Here is a 22,988-nt window from a genome sequence, read left to right on the forward strand (position 1 = left end):
ATGCGACCATATCGCCTTGGGTCCCTTCCGCCAGTCTGCAATAATTCGTCCTTTAAAACTCTGCATAAATATACAGCCTTTACCTTACACCTAAATAAACTAATAGAAAGGATAAGTATCTTTAAACACATCCATGGAATTGTCCCAAAGTTAATTGGGAGGGGGGCGTGTGGGTTAAGGAGTGTCTACACAGTTTCATTTAAAAAACTGTATACTATCATACTTAGAAGACTTCCCCATCCCAGTTTTATGGTTGAGGAACCTGAGACCTAGAAAAACGGTGATTTATCTAGAATTAACGGCTAACTGGGGATAGAATCCCTATCTGACTCCTCCTGGAGGTCCGCCCTAACTAGTCGTGTGATTTAGAGCATATCAGCTAACTTCCCTAAACCTCAATTGCTTTTTCTGAAAATGAGGATAATAGTAGATAATAGTAGAGCTTCGGAGCTCTGTTGTGAGTATCATTCCAGACGTGAAAAGTGCTTTGTAAACTGTAAAATAGGAAATGAATAATGTGTGTTAGTAATAGTATCATCAAACTGATAGAACAAAGAGGCCAGAGCAATAAACAGCTCGGATTTACACTCCTCCCTTCTCTCGGAGGACAGAACACGCCTCCTAGAAATACGCTCGGGTGAAATGCTTCGTCCCATACCCTAGAGCTACCGTAGACGCTCTGTTTGTAATTATGGATTTATTCTTTTTGGCTACTGTATAATCCCAAGATTACTCTGGGAATCTTGACTGAAGAGCTTTTAAATTATTTAATCTCCTTTTTAAAATATATTTTTAGTTACAGAAGTAATACATGTTCATTGCCAACTTTCCAATAATACAGAAATGCAGAGAGGCAGAGTGATGATTTCTCCCTCACTTCCTCCAACTCTGGTGCCCAAAGGCAGCACCGTTACATACATGCAGGTTTTTAAAATACAGAAATTGGATATTTTATATATATATATATATATATATATATATATATATATGCCATTTATGTTTTCTCCTCAGCAACCTATGGTGGACATCCTTATCCATATAAAGCTGACTGGCTGTTTTTCACAGCTACATAATATTCCGTTGCATAACTATATCCTGATTTACGGCCATCCTCCCATTTAGGTTGTTTCTAGTTTGTCATTCTAATACTACATGATGCTATAATTAACTTTATTGTGTATATATTAATGGACACTTGTTTGAATATCTCTGTAGGACTGATTCCTGGAAGGCAAAGGGCAGACACATTTGGGAACGCTCAGAGAACCTAGACTTTTGTGTTTTCACTTTCAGTAACTGTACTGACTTTCATCATTCCTTTATCACCAACTACATCTTCAGGCAGACAACTGTGCACAAGCCCAAGGCAGATGCAGTCTAGATGGTGCAGAGTTGGTAATGGCACTAGAATAGAACCGGTTGCATAAGAGGGGTTATCTGGCATGCTCTGCAGAATGACTCAGCCCTCACATCGTTTGCCTCTCACCCTGTCAAACTCCAAGTTCCTGCTGACTTGAAGCATCTGTGTGTACAATGAAACCTTTGAGAACACCAGCCTAGGGTTGCTTTAAATATATCAAGGAGGTCATGTCGCCGTTAGTGAGCACTCATAAATAACTTCCTAATGAATAAAAACAAGAGGAGGCTGAAACTCCCATTCTGCAAAAAGGTCAAAGTCAGCCTCCATTTGGAGACAGGGACTATCGATCCATCATCAGCCAGCAAGGCATTGGCACGCCCAAGGCATGGCGCTACCCAGTGGGCTGCTCACAACTCCAGCCTCCTATGGTCCCAGCCTATGCATCTGAACTCCAACTCCTGGGAAAATGCTGGAACAAATCCCAACTTTCAGAGTTGTCTTTAGCTTCAAGAAAATATTTTCAGGAGTCCAGTTGTATTTACTGAACATTCATGGACCAATTCTTATTGCACCCAATTTTCTAAACCAACCGTAATTCGCCTGTTACATTTGGACTTTTGGCTGTGCTATAGTTTTCCTAAATTGAAATATTTCTTATGCTCAAAGATCTCTCTGGTGTTCAAAAGCAAAACTGGTTTCCTATAAAAACTTGACATCGCTATCATTAATTAACAGAAAGCAGAATGCTTCTGTGTTTACCTTTATAAAGTGTATCCATGCAATGCATTTCTTTCCCAGAGGCGCAGTTTATTCCTACAGACCAGAAATTAAGAATATATTAAAAAAAAAATGCATATCTTGAGGCCAGCCCAGTGGCACAGTGGTTAAGTTCACACACTCTGCTTCAGCAGCCAGGGGTTCACAGGTTCAGATCCTGGGTATGGACCTATGCACCACCCATCAAGCCATGCTGTGGCAGTGTCCCACACACATAAAATAGAAGAAGATTGCCAAAGATGTTAGCTCTACCACAATCTTCCTCAAGCAAAAAAGAGGTAGATTGACAACAGATGTTAGCTCAGGGCCAGTCTTCCTCACCAAAAAAAAAAAAAAAAAAAAAATGCATATCTTTCACCAGCAGGGAAGTTTTGAGAAGTAGACAACTGTATTTCATGAAAGGACATCAGACAACAAGGGTGTGAAAATTAAATAGAACCTCTCACTATGAGAAAGCAAATTATGTTAAATCGTTCACTTTATCTGAAGCTACTTTTTTGTGGCTTGATCTGATTTGCCAAACAATGTATGGACTGATCACCCAGCTAGTCAATAGCCATTCATTGGCCACCCTAGCAGCTTTACAGCTGATCCGATTTGTTAGCAATGCAAGGTAGAAGTCTGTGTGCATATGCACACTTGTGTGCGTGTGATTTTATCATTAGTTATAACAATAACCATTCATAGAACTTTAGAGCTTAAAGTTAGAATTCTTTTAAAGACTAGTGCTGGAAAGTAAGATGAAAACAAAGGTTTTCTGTGTGACTTCTTTTCGGTCGTCATAATTTGAGTCATGATACATCTAAATCCACAACCCATATCGCAATATTAGCCACATTTCCATGTGCATTCTATGATTTTAAGTCGTAGTGACTTCTGGGCACGCCCTTGAAGTCTGGAACCACATTTTATATTACTTTTGACTGTGCCTTTTATAACAAGGTTAGGGATGTAAGTAATGCTGATAAATACTAGATATTTGATAAACACTTGCTGACTTTAATTAGACCATCTTTTCCCTTCACTGTTTACGTTCTATGATAGACAACATAAAATATTTTTTTTTTTATTTTTTCCTTTTTCTCCCCAAAGCCCCCTAGTACATAGTTGTATATTCTTCGTTGTGGCTCCTTCTACTTGTGGCATATGGGACGCTGCCTCAGCATGGTTTGATGAGCTGTGCCATGTCGGCGCCCAGGATTCGAACTAACGAAACACTGGGCCGCCTGCAGCGGAGCACGCAAACTTAACCACTCGGCCACGGGGCCAGTCCCCAACATAAAATATTTTAATTCAAAAATTCTACTCAGAATCCTTCAGGCTTGTCACTCATAAGAAGCAGGAGGCACAGTGGGACTTAGAGTTGAAGGAAATGGCCTTATTGGCAGTCCTCTTTTCTTTTCCCCTTCTGTTGAAATCAGGGCCAGAGCCAAACAGAGCAATGCCATGTGTCCTGGGAGCGGTGAGTAACATCAATTCTATTAAACTGAAAATGAAGCAGAGCCCAGACTCAGGGAGGCAAGACACTTGCTGGGGCCTTCACAGCAAAGGGCAGGCAGGAACGGGCATCGTGAACCAAAGTACAAGCCAGGCCAGCTGCAAACTTGAAGGTCCTGAGTCCAGTCTGACAGAAGCACACTCTCCGGCATGCAAAGAGGTGTCTGCAAGGTTCCCTCCTCCCACCACCGTCCTCCCTACTGGATCCCTCCCTGCCCGCTGTGCTCGCCAACCGTTCACTTCAGCCCGAGTTTCAACCTGGGCACCTCTGTCCAACTGTTCCTTTGTATAGTAACGCACCCCTTCAGCTCTAGGCTCATGGCATTTCTTCTCCTTCCTCATTTGGTGATGCTTAAACTGCTTTTCTAGAATCATGAGCATCATGGCCACTAGAGCCCTTATTTGGGACTCACTCCTGTGTAACTGCGCCCATGGGCAACAGAGCATTCAGCTCAACATTCCCGCTTACACTTTGCCCTAGGCTCTGGGCATAGAGAGAGTCAGACTCAGTCTCAAGGCACAATTATTAAAGGGCATAGTGAGGTCAGGCGAAGTTCAGAGTTTGTGGATCCGTGGAGCTTCAGCCCAAAGGGACGAACACAGTAGCAAGAGATTCTTAAGGCAGGGTCAGCTGGGATGTCAGGCAGGAGGTTGCAGGTCAGTATCGGGCAATGAGGAAGGGCTCAGGGCCAACACTGGAGGCCAGCATTTGTGGCCATGTTGCTGGACACCCAGGCTGGGAATGTAAACTAATTCCAAAGATAAGGCTAATACACTGTCTACCAGGATTGATTTTGGACTGAGGTAGGTATGAGGTTGGAAATGGGACCATTTTAAATCCAGCTTTAAGGGGTTAGGGAGGACAAAGTCAGAAGAAGAAAGATGAGTTCAAGAAGCAAGGGATGTGGAGATGCAGTCTTAAAGGATGACTATGTACAGTATAGTAAGACAGAAAGAAAATGATCTTATATTTCCACAAAAGAATTACGTTTGGGAGAACTTTTAGGAAGGAAAAATGGTGGAGTCGTTAGCAATTTTAGATTTTCCAAACGAAACAGAAAATGGTTATGATCGTAGCTATAAATTTACTCACAAACCAAGAGCATTTACTTATGCTGGGCGTGTACTTTGCCAAAGGAAAAAGAATAAATTTCCTTTTCAGAACTCACAAGTTCCAAGTTAAATGACAACTCTTTCAATGGAGCAGGTAGTTCAAAGGAAATACCCAGGCTGGGAGAAGGCCCATGGCAGAACGTCTGAACTCGCACACCAAGATCCAAAGGCGTCCGCCCAAAAGCGTGTCGGTAACTTAATTTTCCTCACTATGTAATCTGATCTGATTTGACTATAAGTCAATACAATAATCACAGCAGCAAATTCTTAAATATATGCTTCAAACCTGGATAATTGCCCAGAAGTAAAATGCATCCAAATATTCGATATTCTGACATTTAATAAAAGTTTGAATCATATTTGCAATCTGCAGTGATTTAATTTTCTTGAGTTCAATATTTAATAAGACAATAGAAAATTATTATGAGTATCCTGTGCCATCCAGAAGCTACTGGTTACGAGCCTGGTTCTGGGGTCAGACTGCAAGAGATTAAATCTCAATTCAGCCATGTGCTAGTTGTCTGACCAGCAAATTACTCAACCTATCTGTCCCTTGGTTTTCTCACCAGCCAAACAGGCATTATTATAGAAGCTGCTTAACAGGGCTGTTATGAGGATTAATGAATTATCACACACACAGAACTTAGAGCACTGCCTGGCACGTAGTGAGGACTCAGGGTAAGTTAACTAAGTTTACTATTTTTTAAAGTGGAACAAAGCTACTCCTTCTTCTTGTTTTGTTTGCTGCTTGCTTGTTTCAAATAACTGTACAAACAGCCACACGTTTTCCCAGTTTGTTTCAAATATTCTTCCTTGGGGCCGGCCCAGTGGCGCAGCGGTTAAGTGCGCACTTTCCACTTCGGCGGCCCAGGGTTCGCCGGTTCGGATCCTGGGTGCAGACATGGCACCACTTGGCACGCCATGCTGTGGTAGGCGTCCCACATATAAAGTAGAGGAAGATGGGTATGGATGTGAGCTCAGGGCCAGGCTTCCTTAGCGAAAAGAGGAGGATTGGCAGCAGTTAGCTCAGGGCTAATCTTCCTCAAAAGAAAAAACAAAACAAATATTCTTCCAAATAAGCTCTTTTTAAGGAAAATCTGAGGTTGTGTGGACTGAGAACAGAAGCAGTGACACATCTGAACCAAAGAAGCTCCCAGAGAAATTCGACTTTAGGGCAACCTTAAAAACTGGCACCAGCCTCTGAGTTCCAAATCTGAAAGGCTTTCCATAAAGCACGAGGAAAGAAAGACCTGTGAACAAGGTAATGTGACAACATTGGTTCAGTCTACTTGCGCCCTCTCTTCTGTAAGCCCCGTAATAGCAAAAAAGATGTCACATTTGCCGTTTCAACCTGGAGGCCAGTAGAATGTCAAGAACCTAGAAGGCATTCAGTGAATGCTGGTCGGTTGTTTAAATGAATGAAATTAGGAATGGAGCACAGACCTGGCCACGAGCTAATAGCATGTCTTTTCTCCCCGTACGCCAGCACTGTATCAGAGCAACATGTTTGTGAAAATAGTGCGAACTGGGAAGAAGGATTTTGCTTCGTGTTTCTGTAAAATTTTGTTGAGGGCTTTGTTTTTCTTCCTGGATCTCTGGTTATTTAGGTAGAATATGGTATAAAGGACAACAAGGACACATAATAATAGCTCCCGTTTATTGAGAGTTTAAATGCACCAGATACTATACTAAACACAGTACATTTAATCTTCTAGGAAGTGTGGGCTGTAGCTGTAACTATTGTACCCGTCTTACGGATGACAAAAATGGAGACCAGAAAGGTTGAGTTTTTCAAGATCACACAGCTAACAAGCCGCTGACATAGGCCTGAAACCCTGAAATCCTTTACCTGATTCCAAAAGACCCTGCTTTTAACCACCACACTGCATCAAACCCTCTTAAATAATCACAAAATGTCAGAGACTAAAAGGATCTTGCATATTTTATAAGCAAGGTAGCTGAGACTCAGAGGTGTGCGTGCCTTGCCAAATACCCGGCTCGTCAAAAGCAGAGGCTGGGCCTTGAATCTGAGACTCCGTGTGACAATCCAAAATGCTTTCTCCTGTGCCCCATCACCTCCTCCTTAACAAGAGCAGCCCTATTCTAACTTTGGCAAACTTCAGTAGGTCTCTTTACTGAATGCTAAAAAGGATTTCCCTTCCAGAAATGACTTACTCTTGTTTCATAAGCTCAATCAATCCTTTTGTAATAAAAAAAAAAAAATGCACCATGAAATAAATTCCATGGGTTAGTAGCCTAAGCACTCAAAATGCTTAGACTTCAAAATCGCCACTCAGGGCATGCTGCCTGACACAGACTCCTTTCCTGGGACCACGGCTGACAGAAGAAAAGGGGGAAAAAAAAAAGACAAAGTCCAAACCTATTTTCACAATCAGATCTATCTTCCACCAGATGATTGCCAAGTAATAGATGCGGGTGACAACAGTTACCTGATGAGGTCCAGCATCTTAACTAAGATGCCCATTGTGTCCAATCCATTTGTTAAAGATGTCCATGCTATGCAGACCACATGATGATTAAGGCATTGTTCACCAAAGCGGGCATTATGATTGATGTGAAAAAAAAAAAGAAAGGAAGGAAGACTTATATGCAGAATGCAAATCTGATTACAGCAATAATAAGGCTTTCTTTAATTTAAAAAGAGATGCTACTCCAGCATACGTGGGGGCCGTTTTACTCTTGGATCACAGACTCCACACTCGCTCCTCTGTTAGAATCAAGGAATGTCTTCACAATGGAAGGAAGGGAGAGGATTCACCCTTTGGATATAGGACAAGGGGAGATGGACGTGGGATCTATTCAGTCTCTTTGGAATCAACAGCAGAGCCTGCTACAGAATCACTTCCATTAAAAGTGTCCTTTCACATAGCTGATGCGGGAAAATGTTGACAATTGTTGAATCTGAGGATGGGCCAAGGGGTCTCTTCTAGTCTCTCTATTTTTGTGAATTTGAAAATTTTCACGATAAAACATGTTTGGGGTTTGCTTTTTTTTCTTAAGTAATCCTTTCCTTGGGAAGAAGCTTTCCAGAGCCCTGTCTTGGTGACAATGCCCATCCAGGAAACAGGGATCAGTAGAGGGCACTGGACTTGAACTCAGAAGCCCATGACCCCTAGCAGTTCAGCAACCTCTCTGATCGCACAGTCTGGAGGACTCAGCCTTCCCTGACTCCCAGGGTGTTTTATATTCTCCTCCCTATTTGCTCCCATCATACCCCAGATAGCCCTTGTCATGTTGTATTTCCTTTGTCTTCTTCCCCACCTCCCCAGGAAAACGAGAACTCCTTGAGAGAAGGGATCATGACCTATCTGACCTTGAATCACCAGCACCTAGTACAACGTCTGCATGTAACCAGCACCTAGCCGAGAAAGAAAGCAACTGACACTAAGTATACATTTATTAGCAGTAATCATCTCCTACTGTTATTGTAAAGATTAAGTGAGATCACTTAGCACAGTGGTTGGTGTGTAGTAAGCACTCATTTAATGGTAGCTGCTTTAATAATTGTAATTCTTACTACTATGATTATTACCCACCCATCATATGCTGTTTAATCCTCACCTGAAAGATAACCCTCAGGGAGCTCCCAATCACACCATCACTAAATGGCGGAATTCAAACCTAAGACCATTTGTCTCCAAAGCTCATGCTCTCAGCTCTGCATCATTCAGATTTATTTCTCATGTCACTGCCAATGCTACCATAAATCAGTCTGTAGATGGGCCTAAAAAGAGCCAAAGGATCTCAGTGTGGATTGTTATCCTCGCCGATAGGGTGTCAGATTCTAGAGGCAGGACACCTGGCAGCTTCCATGGCTGAAAGCAGGAGTCATCAAACTGTTCCGGGCTGCTTAAACTCAATTTAATCCCTGAGTGAACAGAAAGAAACAAGTAGCAACCACTACGGTTCATGTGGTTGAAATAAATGTATATTTCACTTGAGTCGGCAGTTTCCTCCCCAAGTATGCATTAGTTTTAGTGTACTGTACATATACGTTTTCTTTAGAATTAGTTTAATCATGATTATATTAAATCACATGGGTGCTGCTAACCCAACAGCACAGGTTTGGATTAATGTTAAGAGGACACTGGACTGAAACAATTTCTTTTTCCTTCATCTGCATTCGAATTTCCCTATTCCTAGGGAGCTGTGAATGGCAGCTGTGATGGAAGACAAGGTGTGAGGGTGGACTGGCTGGGCAAGGGGTGCAGTAAGGGACAATCACTCTCTTAGCTCTACCGATTTCACTAACTTGGTGATCTCGGACAAGTCCTTGCATCTCTTTGTGCTGCTGTTTGCCCAGTCATAAAGGAGAGAAATAATGCACAGATGTAGTGAGAGTTGGGAGTTCATATTTGCAAAGTACCCCAAAACCTACGTGAATTAATAAAAAGGAATTTATTATACATGCAACTTGCCGCATTATGTTATACCCCACGTTAAGAAGGTACTAAGAAAGCACAGATTTTTTAAGCTTCACTCCCATCTGCCTTCCCAGCCCACAGGTGAAGAACCAGCACCAGAGGGCCACAGCCAGCCATTCTCGGGCAGAATACAGCCTCAGGGGCTTTTTGGCTCCAAGAGATCAGATGTGTCCTCCTTGTAATGTGTTTTTCTGTGAACTCAGCCAGGGATCTAGGATTGGACTTCCAGGACCAGTCCTCAGATACTCTTTTTCCAAATGTATCACCGAGACCATCAGATAAATTTTAATTACGTCAAACTGCCTAGAGTAAGTTCACACTTTTGGCTTTCTGGGAACCTTAGAGTGAAATTCCAAGAGGACTAAACATTCAGAAAACAAAAGAGAAACTTCAGGAAGCAAAAGGTGAGCTTTTAACAACTTACTGACTCCATAGGAAAGTCTAGAAATTGAGATCATAATGGAACACGAGACAACTTTCTGAGGGAGTCCATAAGCCTTTTAAATATGAACAAGAGGGAAAAATGGACCAAGAAACCCAGAAGAGATACATGCACCCAGCCTTAAGAGTTAGGGACCCATTGTCAAATCTCTGCTGAGGAAGAATTTGTCTTGCCTGTGTGATGAGCAAGAGCTAAACATAATTAATTGTGCAATGAGCTGACTACAGATGGTTCTTGACTTCTGATGGTTCGATTTATAAATTTTCGACTTCACAATGATGCGAAAGCAATATGCATTCAGTAGAAACTGTACTTTGAATTTTGGATTTTGACCTTTTCCTGGGCTAGCAATATACAGTAGGATACTTTCTCATGGGCAGCCCAGTGAGCTATATAGCCCCCAGTCAGCCACGAGATCACAAGGGTAAACAACCAATACACTTACAGCTGTTGGTATACCCATATAAGTATTCTGTTTCTCACTTTCAGTACAGTATTCCATACATTCCATGAGACATTCAACACTATTATAAAATAGGCTTTGTGTTAGATGATTTTGCCCAACTATAGGCTAACGTTAAGTATTCTGAGCACGTTTAAGGTAGGCTAGGCTAACCTATGTTGTTCGGTAGGTTAGGTGTATTAAATGCATTTTCAACTTATGATATTGTCAGTTTACAATGGGTTTATCAGGATGTAACCTCACCACAAGTTGACGAAGATCTGTAGTCGAATGTAGCTGAGTCAACTCTATTGAAAACATTGAGGTATCTTCAAATAGCCCATTCACGTTTTTAGGCTTCAATTCAAAACTCTTAACCAGCTATTTTTCACAGCAACAAAAACTGAACCTGACAGGTCCTAAATGCCATCTGACATCCACACTGTGTCACAAATAGTGGACGGATCCACCTAAGTTGGAAATACTTGCACTCTCACTATCGCAAAGAGAAAACCTGTAAAAACCAGATAGATATGACCATGTCCAGTCTTCATGCTCTCCTGTGGGTCTGTAAAACCATTACTGTGACTCTTCGTCTAGTCTGTCCATCCCCACGTCACCTTCTTTGCCCACTCCTCACCCTTTGCCCTACAAATAATACTCCTATTCTCTCACTTTGCAGCAATCCAGTTAAAGTAATTTGTATTCAATTATGAGTGTTTGATAGCCTCACTCTTTTCAGAAGAATTTGCATTTTTAAAATAGAAGATGCATTAACTTCAATTGATCTTCAACATAAAGGTTCCAGTAAAGTGTCGGTGATTTTTTAAATTTGCCAACAGATAATCTGTCTGGTACAACCTGGCTCCCTTCATGGCCAGGGACATGAGGGTGACATAGCTCAAACATGAATGCTAGGGTCCTACCTACAGGTAAGGAGTTGTATTGGTGGGTATCTTATAGGCTGGCTGGATAGCCTAAAAGCTGTCTCCTACAAGAGGCCTTCCCACAGACCTTTTAAAATTGGTGTTTTCCAAACTTCCCTGATAGTAGAATCATCAGACCTTGCCTGAAGAGTCCGAATCAGTGGGTCTCAGAAGGAGCCTGGGAATGTGTATTTGTAGCAAATGCATCAAGTGATGTTTATCATGAGGGAAGCTTAAGAAACCCTGTTGAACCAAACCACAGAGGCTACTGCCTAGACAGAAGGACATCTCTGAGCTGTGCAGCCAAGCTCCACCATCCTGCATTCCTCCAAATGTCTTGGCCTATGATTCTCAATGAGCTTACTCTCTCCTCAATCTAATATTTCGGGAGTGTTCTATCCTGAATCATATCTAAGTCTCAGGAAGTAATTGTGAGGAGAGTCAATATTACCCTCTCTTCAACTTTAATGGAGATACGGGTCCTTCCTTTCAATGCTAGATATAAAACAAGAAATGAAGACAAAGAGTCAACTTCCCATACAGATTTCTCTCGCCCTCCTTAGAGATCACAGTGGTAAGAAAATCTCTCTTCTTTTAAGAACTGCAACTACTTTAGGAGTAGACAAACTTGACGTCTCTTACATTCTTCCTTCACCCCAGTCCCACCATTCCAACCTACCTGGGTATTCTGGTCTCAGGCACATCACATAGCTTGGAAGATCAATTCACCTCCCTTAGGACATCCCCGTAAAGGGTTGATGGGACAATGATGTGTAACAAACTAAAGGCTAGCTTTACATATTGTTTTAAGAGTCAAATAATATTATCCTAAGGGAGAAACATTAATGTCGGTTTATCTTTAGGGGAGGTAATCAAATAAAGGAGGCCACAAGTTGCAACTGGAGTAAGGACCAAGCAGATCAACCAATGACAACTGCTGAAATCTTCTTCCTGTGTAAAATACAGTTGAGCTTTTAAAAAGAAGTGTGGTGCAAAATAAGAAATACAAAAAACCCATGAATGTATGAAAAATTGTTCTCCCTCAGTAAGAACACAGATTAAAGGAACGATGAGCTCAGTATTTGCCTATCAAATTGGCAAAGACAAAAAAGAATAATCGCCAGTGCTGGTGAGGGTGGAGGAAGACTCACTTCACTGCTCGTAGGAGTAGGAAGGTAATATAGTACGTATTTCTAGAGCTTTAAAAATGTTCATACTTCTTAACCTAGCTATTTTGCTTTTTAAGAATTTATCCTAAAAAAATAATTTAAACTGGACACAAAGATTTATGACAAGGTTGCTGTAGCAGCATTGACCATACTGGCAAATACCTGGAGGAAAGAATAGCCAGCAGTAGCAAACGGTTGAGCCAACTGAGGCAGAGCAAACAATGGATATTACACTATCACTCAAAGTAACGAGGGACCGTAATATCTATAGACAGGGAAGTATGTTGGCAAAATACGAAGGGCAAAAAATAGATAAAAGAGGTATGACCTCATATTTATATTAAAAAATGGTAGTAGGGGCTAGCCCGGTGGCATAGTGAAGTTTGTGTGCTCTGTTTTGGTAGTTTGGGGTTCGCAGGTTCGGATCCCAGGCAAGGACATATACACCACTTATCAAGCCATGCTGTGGTGGCATCCCATACACAAAATAGAGGGAGTTTGGCATGGAGGTTAGCTCAGGGCCAATCTTCCTCACACACACATGCACAAAATGGTAATAGACACATTTAAGGGTGGTTGCCCAGTCCACAATCCATATTTGGAGTTACCCCCACCCACAATCCCTACCCAAAGGGATGACCTTCTTGGCCCCGTTTTAATAAAAACTTAACTTTGGCTGATTAACCTGAGGAACCAATTAATAGCCTAGAATTCTCTGACTGGAGAATCGAAAATAAGAGACACAAAGACCATACTCACACAATTGTTGATATGTGAACTGAAGGCTATTGTTGAATCGGGGCTGGAGTGGCCATTTTCATTCACCTGCAAGTGGAAGAGTAAGAGTAAGCAGAGAGAGGCTTGTCTGCAGAAAGGAGAGGAATAGCAAACAAGAAAGAGAGAATATGTGCTTCGTGAGACTTTCATGGGTGGAAGGAGGGGTGTCACTGTTTGCCTCCTCTCCCTACTTTTAAATAAGTCCCCTTTAGTTGAGCTATTTTGAGTCATTTAAGAGTAAACCTCCAAACTTAACATGTATTATGTCTGAAAGATGGGATTTCAGATAAATATGACGGTCTCAGTTTTGCTTTTTGGTATTTTTTTATTATAAAATATAATATGGAATGTCAGAAAGGCTGCACTGCGCCCAGGATTATGCCATTAACTTTTGGAAGTCATTCCACCACCTAGATTCTGTGGGAATTTCAAGCAGGAAATTCCAGGGTTTCTGGAAAGGATAAAGAAAAAACACAGGGGTAGGACCCACAGAACTCCATATCTGCCCGCCTTGTAGATGACCCAAAGCCTGAGTAAGAAAGACTGAATAGTGTCCTGTACTAAGAAGTGGCAACCAAATGTGAACCCTGGTTCAACAACTTTGTGTGCATGAGTTTGGGCAAATTGCTTAATGGTTTTGTATCTCAGTTTCCTTATCTGTGAATTGGGAGTAATTTTTATACGGCCTCCATAGGACTGTTGAAGGACTAAAGTGAGATAAGTCATGTAAGGTTCTTAGCAGAGTGCCTAGAACATAAAATAAGCATTAGCTGTGGTCCCTGGAGGGCCTGTTCATGGAAAGGGGGCGCCTCCATCTCTAACAGATAGATCAGTCCCCCAGGCCAGGGCTTCTCCACTTCAGTGTGCCTAGGAATCCCCTGGAGATGTGGTTAAAATGCTGATTCCATTCAGGAGGTCTGCCTCAAAGAAAACCTAATACATAACAGCTTTTCATACCTATTCTCAATATGCAAAAGAACCCTCAGTTAACTGGAAAGCTTTAGGAGTGGGGCCTTCTTGTGAATTTTTCTAATTAAATTGGGGTTAAACACTGTCATGTTTTCAGTTTCAGCTCCTGGAGCAACTGTTTGTAAAATACATTATTAGTTCCCTTTTCGGCTTTGATAAGTATGGGACATAATTTAATCTTTCTTTGATGATTTGTGAGGCACTTCAGACCTTTACAGCACCTCAGATCATTATTTAGAACATTCATTTTCATTGCCCAGTTCCATAGACACAGGAGTTACGGGATAAGAAATCGGACTGAATTTGTTCAGACCCAGAACACAGGCTGAACTCTCTTGAAAGGTTTTACGTGTTTCTACTCACTCTTTGGAATGAGTCTTTTCTTGCCATAAAGTTAAGTGAAAGATGCTATTCCGGTTGCTTGAAGGGCCCAACTGTGCTCTGGATAATTGAGTTATGTACAATGCTACCTAATAAGACCATGCCAGGGAGGTAGCCAGAGACTCCCTCAAACAGGCCACCCTGACCTTCTATAGAGAAGAGGGAAAGCATCCATGGGAAGCATTACAGACCTTGAGGACCCCGGGAGCCATTCTTCCTCATCACTTGTGCAAATGCTCCTTCCTCCCCAGTCTTGTCTTAACAAAGAATTAGGGCAGCCTCAAAGTCATTTCTCAGATAAGTAAACTCAAGCCTGCTACTCCTGAACATTTAGGAAATCTGTGCTTTTCTTTAGCTTGTGGTGATTTTACAGAGGATTTCTGTTCCATAGAGAAATCATTTCTCAAGCTGTTTCAGACTCACAAGATCTATTAGAAACCACGTGAACCATGTCTAGTCTTACCTGGCTATTTTTCTCAATTCAGTTCTGTCTATTTCCTTCCTTCTCCTCCTTTTTTTCTTCTTTTCCTCTTTCTCCTCCCTCTCAGGCATTCTTACTGCATGACACGTAGTTACACTCACAGAGAAGACTCCGTCCTCTCTCTGATCCTTACTCGAGCATCGCCTTTGTTTCTGATCCTTGCCTGTGAGTTTTCTCTGTGAACATCAGTTCCAATATTGTAGGAAAACTTGGTCTCCTTTTGATATATTTAAATAAGGCACCATTTCTCCTGGATGTTTCTCGGATTCTGAATCTTTCTAAATGTCTGTAGGTCTCAGCACACACACAGACTTACCTGAGACAACTGACAAAGCTCCTTTTGGAGCCTGACATATATCAAGTCTGGCCCTCCTTTCCATTTTGGCCATCAATAGACATGGATGTGAGTGTTTGCTTGTACAACCCTGCAGTAACACCAACACCCGTCCGAAATAAACACAAATCTAACTTCAAAAGCTTTGAAGAATGAGGTAGGTCAGTGCCGTCCAATAGAAATACAATGTGAGCCACATAGATCATTTAAATTTTCTAGTAGCTGCATTTTTTAAAAAGTAAAAACAAACAGGTAAAATTAATCTTAGTGATATACTTTATCTAACCCAATAGATTAAAAATGTTATCAATTTCAATGAGTATTCAATGTAAAAAAATTATCAATGAAATATTTTGCCTTCTCTTTTTCATACTAAGTCTTTAGAATCCAGTGTGCATATTACACATACTGCACATCTCAATTCGGACCAGGCAATAGCCACACATGGCTACTGGCTGCCACACTGAAAAGAGCAGAACATAGATATTTATTGTGATTTTCTTAAAGGAGCCGGATGAGAGGTTCTACACATTCTTACAATCTTCTTTAGACAACTCTTTCCACCAAGGCAACTGCTAGGACTCTCTTACCCACTTTCGCCAGTCCCCTCACTGCTTGGTTCCACTCTCCCTTTGCCCTCCTCCTTCTCAACTTACCATGCCTGCCCCAGGCCCCTGACTCTGAAAAGTCTTCTCAGACTGCTTTTTCTCCAAGAATTAGTCCTACTGGAATTGTAGCGAATAAAATTGTCTGTTTTATTTGCTTTTTCTTAAAAGGTTCACAGTTCAGCTGGCACCAGCTTGCCAGACTCCCAGGTTTCTCGTGGGGGCCACGCCCGGGTGAGCACAAGTGATCCTCAGCCGGAAACAGATGAGCCACTCTTCAGATGCGTGGGGACTTCACCAAGGCAACCGAATCTGCCTGCAGTGAAAATGCTCCTGCTAACCAGCCCACTTTTCAGAGCCCTTCTCAGGACCGCTGCCAGCACTACAGCTCTAACGGGAGAGTTAATGGGAAGAGAAAGGATTTCTGCTCCATGGCAAACACCATTTGTTCCCTCCCTACCATGCCTAAGAGTTTTGGGAACGAGAGGATAGAGGAACATGATGCAAAGCAACATTCCCTGGACCCCAGTTTTACTGTATTCAACTGCAGGGGCTACATAATTAATTGTGATCTGTTTGTACAGCTTTTCTGTCAAGACCAATTATATCTACTCTTTGCTTCTCTAAGACTCACATATGCTGTCCCCAAAGACAACAGAGGGTGAGTTACATCTTCCAGTAGTGGGAATGGATTTGCTCATATTTGACTCTATACTCTCTAAGATTGCCTATGAAACTCGTAGTGTCAAATCATTTGGTTGAGATGAAGATGGCAAACTTTATTCATAAGATAGTTCCACTATCTATGGAAAATAGACACACATAACATCTAAACAGCCTTGATTCTTAAGACACTGTTGGAACTAACTGAAGAAACTTCATTATTACTATATCCACACAAAAGATATGATTGGACCATGCAAGATTTCCCCCAAAATGACCCAAATTTTCATGGGAATCAGAATAAACCTAGACTCCCCAGGGTCATTCAGATCAAGACAGGCCTAAAGCTGACCTGTTGAACGCTTGCAGTTTTCTAAGCCAATGCAGTACTGGCAGACGTGGGTTATCCAGGGAGAGCAGAGATTTCAACAGCATTCAGGTCAGCATCTTTCACCTCATATCAATCACTCAGACAAACCTTCAGCTGCAGACCTGGCTACTCTTGAGACACCCTCCTGTATCTAAACATTAAAAAATATCCAAGAAATACCAATTGTTCTTTTCATCTTTCCCCAGCTGAATCGAGTCATTCTAACGCTGAATGGCTTTTTAATATCTTTGACACACTCCTCCTCCTATGTCTGCCAATATTATAATGTATTATTTGGCTGGTGATTTTTCTCATTTCCTTTCTCAACTCGGCAGCCAGACTGCTTCTCCTGACTTGGCAGAAGTTGAGGATGTCCATTCTTGCTGACTTTTGCGCCTGTGCATTGTCAAAAATCCGTAATCTTTAAGGTTCTAAAAAACTGCTCAGCTTTTTTGGGGGCTATTATCTGTGGCCAGAAATTCAATATTTTCCAAGTTTACTCTATGGCTTGAAAAGTACTTAACATAGGTCTCTACCCCTTTGCAATCCTCAAGATATGTTGTCAAGTGGGAAAAGTTTTGCAAGAATTCTATACACAATATGATTAACTGAAAGGTAATTTTTTAATTAAATATAGGAGCATGTCCTCCCATGTGTAGCACACACATTATAGATTCCTCTGAGCTAACTTATTTATGATATTTCTCTCTGCTGATCTGGATGAATAATTTCAGGAAAGTTTAAGACAGCTGTGGTACAGTGGAAAAGATGTCAATGAACTGGACTCTGCCACCAGCTAGTTGTGTCCTTGGAAAGTCACTTAATATCCATGAACCACATTTATCTTCATCTGTTGAAACAAGAGATTAGATTAGATCAATGGTTCCAAGATGCAGGCTCCTGGGAGACTCCAAATCCATGTGTACATCTAGTAGGCTACAGATGAAATCAATGACAAGTCTCACGCATATAAGTATAGTTATTCATTTCAAATATATGTAACTGCTGTTCTGACTAATAGAGTTTACATTCATGTAAATGATTGTGAATTCATGTTGGCATACACCTTCTCAATCTATGGATGCTGTAAGTTTAAGTTCTACCGAATGGGAATCCAGGAAATGTTGAGGTTGAAAAGGAGTTCCAACTCTTGACAAGGCTTGGGAACCTCTGTGGTATAATGATTGGTAAGATCCTTACAGCAATAAAATTCTGTGACTAAACATATATATTTTGATGAGGTCCTTCCATGTTCTAACTCAAAGGCCAATAAGGGAAATAGATGAGCGTGGGGCAGACTTGGAGTTACTGTCAACTTGTACCATGCAGACCAGAGCTCCCTCTGGTCCCACTGCACTCTAATTAACTGCAAAATCTCTTGCAGAAGAGGGGAAGATTCCAGATGGGGGCTATTACTGCCTTAGAAGATTTCTTGAGACTTTTTTTCTCGTTTCTGTTCCATTTAGCTGTTGACTCACTTCTGGCTGTATGTTTCTGGAATAGACAATCTATATCAATTATGGCAGCCAAATGTGAAACAAATAGTCTACTCTCATTTATAGCCATAGTGTTTTAACTTGAAACAAGAAGTCTTTTCAACATAGACACAGGGAAATATTAAGCAAATTATACCCAAACCACAAACCACTTCTTTTGGGGACCATATAACCTCATTTTTTTCACCTTAATATAAGCCTTAGGATAATCCTATGGTGAGGATTATTCCAAGGATGTAAGACAATATACTCATTTCTGTAAGAAGCCAAGTTTAATGATTATAAAAATAAAAGGATATGAATATCTTTTAAAGAAATAAGGAAGAGACAACTTACCTATCATGAGTTCCTTGAAGGATGGACAATATTTTATTTATCTTTGTGTCCCTGAATCCTAGCATTTGTTTATGGTTGTTGTTATGAATAAATATTTGTTAAATGGTGAATTTCCTGAGTATAAAAAGAAGTGTCAGAATTGCAAGAGGATCAGCTAAAGGGGATGGGATTGGAAATAATCCATGATAGTCTATGAAGTTAATACGAATAATTCAGAATTGAAGAATATTTATACGAATGCATTTTCTAAGAGCTTGGGAAAAAATGGGAAATGAGCCAACAGAACTACCAGAACATATCACTGTAAAGTGAAAGATACCAATTTTTCCACTGTCTTAACTAAAATTGACGTCTTGGGAACTGGTTTATCAGATTGCATTTGGGATTAGCAAACTACTGTGAGACTATGAAGTGACTAAAAATTTCAGAGGAATGACCCAGAGGGACCATTTGCTCCAATGTAAACATGCCAGAGAGTGTAGGCACTAAACCTCCTAGGAAAAAAATGAAGCACAATGATTAAAAAGAGAGCTGGATCCAGATGCTCAAGAAATACGGAGTACAGGTAAAAACAAAACAACTGACTTAGAATGTTTCAAAAGAGAGCAGGTGGGGCCAGCCCTGTGGCTGAGTGGTGAAGTTTGCACGCTCCACTTCAGTGGCCCAGGGTGTCACCAGTTCCGATCCTGGCCACGGACATGGCACCCCTCGTCAGGCCATGTTGAGGTGGCGTCCCACATGCCACAACTAGAAGGACCACAACTAAAAAGATGTATATGTGCAACTATATACTGGAGGGATTTGGGCAGAAAAAGCAGGAAAAAAAAGAAGATTGGCAACAGTTGTTAGCTCAGGTGCCAATCTTTAAAATGAAAGAGAGAGAGAAGGCATTGGTGAGTTTATGACATATGACTAAAAGGTTAACATGACAACAAAGATAAACTTCAACCAATGAAAGAATTATTTACAGGAATAATAAAAATGGAAATCAACTTTTTTGGGGTAAACATATGTATCTGGCACTATTCTAGGCATTTTACTTTCTCATCTAATTCCATCTTCTCAGTTCTGCCAGCTAGAAATGTGCGATGGGATCCTATTTTGCAGATGAAGTTGGAAAAGTTTGCCCCAGATGACCCAACCAGAAAGTGGCAGGGCCAGGATTTGAAGACAGGACTCTGACGTGACTGGTGTTCAACGTTACACCACTCCCATCAGGGATCCTAACGGAAACTAAAGGAACAAGGGATTTAGGGAGCAAGAGGAGAAGTGCCCTTGACTGTGAAAAGTTCAGGGTCAACTCCCATCAACTCCGTGAGAAAAGCCTGGATGCACGTGGAAGACAGGTGAAAGGGTCTGCCCCATAAAACAAGGGGCCGGGCGCCAGTTTAAAAGGAAGAGGAGAGAGGCTTTAGTGGCAGAGGCCGCTGATGTTGTAACACACTGTTTACAAGATCTTTGCAAAAATTCTGCTGCAGTGGCTCACAAGAACAGCCAAAGGCATGATCTATGCAATCTGGCAGTCTGCCATGGGAAGGAGCTGACAGTTTGGTGAACTTAAGAGAAGTCACAAAGAGGGGTGCGAAAGAAATTTAGTAGATTTTGAGCAAGCATAAGGCTTTTTGCTCAGACAACACAAATCATAAAAACACAAACTAGACAATAATACAAAGCAGTGTGACATTGAGGAGGACAGGAAATATTACTTGTGATACCGATTATAAGAAATATGGGAAACAGACATTGGTGCTAGACATCATTTGTGCATCATAATTTTTTTTAAAAGATAATCCTAGTTTGGAAAGTATTTTTGACTAGAATTCATTTAAACAAACAAAAACAAGTGAGGTTTCATTGGGTAATAAAGAAAGTAGTGGAATGAAAGTCTAGAGACTTAATATAATACTTTTAAACAAATACCTTGACATTTCTAAAATTTAATCTCCTCACTGGTAAACAGGGTATAATAACAAAATGAGGCTCAGCAGATCTTTGTGAACATTAAATGCAAGGATGTTTGTGAAAATTGCCAGAAAATATTCAGTCTTCATCATCGTCATTATTTTTCCTGCTCCGGTCCTACTTAGCTGTGTGACCTTAACAACTGGAACATGGGAGTGGAAGTGGGGAGGTTAGACTAGATATCCCTTTAATCTCTCATGTTCGCTGCCATATAAATCATTACTTTCTCTTCAAAATTACCTATATTTTGCAATAGATAAGCAATTAAAATGTGTAAGAACACAGCATCCCCATGTGCAGTGAAGAGAAAGAAAGAGACATTAAACTGACAAAGACAGAGGCAAAGCTGCCCATTGAATCCCAACGTTTGTCAGTTGTAAACACTTGTAAAATTTAAAAACGGTGGAGTAAAATTTTGAAAAGAAATATCAATACGCAGGCAGAGCCCTATCACACCCATTAAAATGACACAAGCCATTGATGACAGAACAACACAGCAATGCCACTTTTCCACCAATTTGGTAAGCTCCTATTGATTCTACAAAGCTCCATACAAATGTCTGTCACCTCCCCCATGAAGCCTTCCCCAAATTGTTCCCAGAGCACTGTGTATATCATAGGCTTACAAGCTGGTTGTTGTACACATCTACCTAACCACCAGATTGCTAGATCTTTAAGAACAGGAATAGTGTCTTATTCAACTTTACAGCCTAGCCAACCATGGGATCTGGCGTGTAAAAGATGCTCAATAATGCTGGTTTGTGAATTGAGTTAAATAAGTGAGTGTTGAAAACACAAAGTACGTGATAGAAGCTGACTCTTAAGTCAGCAAAGACTTCCAACTTCAAATGGCATCTGACACAGTCTCTCTAAGATTTCTCTTAAAATATCTATGAATATGGGGCAGGAGGGTGGACAAAAACACACCACGCTGAAAACTGACATTTTCATTAGCCACCATACTGATGGAACTGTGCTGAGGAGGGCAGTTGGAAAACCCTTGTGTTATGTTGCCTGAATAGAAAGACTGTCCACCTGATAAAAGGTACAAAGACCTTTCATTTCTCCCAAACCATCTGGCTCCCTGGAATAAGAATGCAAGATCTGACTCAACCGAGAAACCAAAGGGCTGACCTTTATTGGCTAGCTGCTGCTTTTTAAGGCTGTCAGAATACTGTTATTTCCCACCTCCCTCAACTTATAAAGAGCCAACCTATGAATTCTAGGTAAAAGAAACCAAAGAAAGTCGAATGGAAACTATAATCAATGACACAATTACAAAAAATCATAAATTGGAAAAAGTCTCAATTATCCAGATTTAAGGAGCCCACAATGTTTCAGTGGAAAAAGGATTTATCCCACAACTAAGTGCATTCTTGGAAGAGGTTTTAATATGATTTTAAAGAAAAAGCTCTTCAAGCCTCCAGACAGGAATAATAAGTTGCATAATAAAGGGGGAAAGTCAGACTGATCTCAGACTTCTCCTTCGTATTATTAGATGTTGGAAAAGAATTAAGCAGAGTGTACAGAATTTTGAGGGGCAAAAGTTGTAATTTGAGATTTTACGTCACCTTTTAGGACTTTTTTTAGTTGCAACTGAGAGCAAACCCACTTCAAACTAGCATAAGAAATAAATGAATATATTGGCTCACAGAACTTCCAAGATAGCTTGAGGCAGTTATCATAACAGCTGGAGCCAGGGGCTCAAATTATGTCATTCTCCCTCTCTCTCTTCCTTCCCACCATCAACCCTATCATCTCTTGCTTCATCTTCTTTCTGCATTTCTTTCAATACTGGCTTCATTCTCTCCCGTTCTAAGTACAAGCTTTCCCTATGCTGGGAAACATGGCCAAGGAAACAATTCCATGCCCATATTGTTTTAGCTCATGATTCAAATGGAAGACAGACTCCCTGCATCCATGAGATTTATGACATCATGAAAATACCTCAGTTGCTTGTACTCAGATCATGTCCAGTCACATGAATGAGGGATTGGTCCACTATTGGTTAGGCCTGGGTCATTCATGGCTCCTGCAGCCAGGGAATATCCTGTGATTAAGAATCTCACAAGAACCTAAGGAGAGGGGATAGAAGAGAGAAGCAGTTCCTTCACAGAAAAAAGAGTGGACAGACAATAAGAGCAGATATCAATGACGTTTCTCCCATGCCTGCTTAACACATACTCACACACATTTCTGCACATATAATCTCAGAAGAGCCTCCACCTAATGTTTGTCCAACTAAGGTATAACTGAAATCACACTGACTCCAAAGAGAGACAATCCAGAATCACATCCAGTTACCAACCCATCTTCATGTCCAGGATCTCTGGGTGATGCACACATCTCTGACTTCCAGATATGGTTCCTCGTGATCCAACAACCTGCAGTTTAAATGGTCGATGTAATGATCTCCTACACTTTTGTTACACAGTCGAGGAGG

General features: G+C 41.1%; 1 protein-coding gene across 1 annotated transcript in view; it reads right to left on the reverse strand.

Moving 5' to 3' along the window:
* The window catches only part of TMEM178A (transmembrane protein 178A), a 125,009-nt gene that overhangs the window by 69,888 nt on the left and 32,133 nt on the right, over window positions 1–22,988 (reverse strand). Inside the window, exon 2 of the mRNA XM_070235554.1 lies at window positions 12,931–12,996. The gene's annotated coding sequence lies outside the window, so the exon portion shown is untranslated. The remainder of the gene's footprint in view (window positions 1–12,930; window positions 12,997–22,988) is intronic.

This window comes from Equus caballus, chromosome 15, assembly GCF_041296265.1.
Source record: "Equus caballus isolate H_3958 breed thoroughbred chromosome 15, TB-T2T, whole genome shotgun sequence".
In the NCBI taxonomy this organism is placed as follows: Eukaryota; Metazoa; Chordata; class Mammalia; order Perissodactyla; family Equidae; genus Equus; species Equus caballus.